This window comes from Mus caroli, chromosome 6 (assembly GCF_900094665.2).
Source record: "Mus caroli chromosome 6, CAROLI_EIJ_v1.1, whole genome shotgun sequence".
In the NCBI taxonomy this organism is placed as follows: Eukaryota; Metazoa; Chordata; class Mammalia; order Rodentia; family Muridae; genus Mus; species Mus caroli.
Genome location: NC_034575.1, coordinates 146,881,415 through 146,883,037, shown reverse-complemented (window position 1 = coordinate 146,883,037; position 1,623 = coordinate 146,881,415). Strand labels below are relative to the sequence as shown.

At 41.0% G+C, this 1,623-nt stretch overlaps 1 protein-coding gene and 1 pseudogene across 1 annotated transcript in view; both read left to right on the top strand.

The window, feature by feature from the left end:
- Amn1 (antagonist of mitotic exit network 1 homolog) overlaps positions 1 to 1,623 on the top strand; it is a 33,725-nt gene that overhangs the window by 29,405 nt on the left and 2,697 nt on the right. The gene's annotated exons all lie outside the window — the stretch shown is intronic.
- On the top strand, positions 117 to 700 carry LOC110296739 (annotated as a pseudogene).

Here is a 1,623-nt window from a genome sequence, read left to right as displayed (position 1 = left end):
GTATTGGGGACTTTTTGGATAGCATTGGAAATGTAAATGAGAAAAATACCTAATAAAATAAAATAAACAAACAAACAAAAAAAAACCAAAAAAAGAAAAACCCAGCTACCTCGAGGATGAAGACCATTCTCAGCAATCAGACTGTTCCCGAGAATGTCAAAATCACTCTGAAGGGGCACACACACAGTCATTGTGAAGGGCCCCAGGGGGCTCTGCAGAGGGACTTCAATCACATCAATGTGGAGCTGAGTCTTCTTGGAAAGAAAAAGAAAAGGCTCCGGGCTCCGGGTTGACAAATGATGGGGTAACAGAAAGGACCTGGCCACTATCAGAACCATCTGCAGTCATATTCAGAACATGATCAAGGGTGTCACACTGGGCTTCCATTACAAGATGCAGTCTGTGCATGCTCACTTTCCCCATCAACGTCGTCATCCAAGAGAACGGGCCTTTGGTTGAAATCCAAAATTTCTTGGGTGAAAAATACATCTGCAGGTTTCAGATGAGGACAGGTGTTGCTTGTTCTGTGTCTCAAGCCCAGAAGGATGAGTTAATCCTTGAAGAACATGATATTGAACTTGTTTCAAATTCATTGGCTCAGATTCAGCAAGCCACAACAGTTAAAAACAAGTATCTCAGGAAGTTTCTGGACGGCATCTATGTGTCTGAGAAGGGAACTGTGCAGCAGGCTGAGGAGTGAGGAGGCCTCCGTTTCCTGAAACGAGATCCTGATCACAAGTACAATTTGGGCTCTTCTGGGAGAATAAAAGATTTATATATTGAGAAGAAAGAAAGAAGAAAAAGAAAGAAAGAAAGAAAGAAAGAAAGAAAGAAAGAAAGAAAGAAAGAAAGAAAGAAAGAAAGAAAAAGAGAGAAAGAGAGAGAGAAAGAAAGAGAGAGAGAAAGAGAAGAAAAGGAAGCAAGGAAGAAAAGAAGGAAAGGAAGAAAAGAAAGAAAGAAGAAAGAGAAAGAAAAAGAAAACCAAAAAAGTCACCTGAGGACTGGAGAGATGGCTCAGTGGTTAAGAGCACTGACTGCTCTTCCAGAGGTCCTGAGTTCAAGTCCCAGCAACCACATGGTGGCTCACAACCACCTGTAATGAGATCTGATGCCCTCTTCTGGTGTGTGTGAAGACAGCTACAGTGTAATTACAGATAATAAATAAATAAATCTTTAAAAAAAAATTCACCTGATTCCTTGTTTGCAGCCCCCTCCCAGGAGAGGGAAATTACCATCAAAATACAAGCAACCACAGGGCTATCCACAAGGTCATATGTTTGAATATTTAGTCTTTAGTTGCTGGGACTGTTTCAGAATGGTTAGGAAAAACAATAAGCCCAATTAAACACTTTCTTGGTCTTTGTGATGCTATTTGTCACACCAGTAGAAAAGTAACTGAGACAGAAGTTAGTGCCAGGAGTCGAGTATTGCTGTAACAGACCGGACTATGCTTGTATAGGAGGAGTGTGGAAGATCCAGTATTTAAGACTAGGAAAGCAGTTGAACGCTGGAAGCAGAGTTTATGAGCCATCTTAGTAGGATCTTGGAAGACAGCAGTGCTGAGAGCCATATAGACTATGGAGGCAGGCGCAAGAGATTTATACTTTTTTTCTTTTTTTTTTT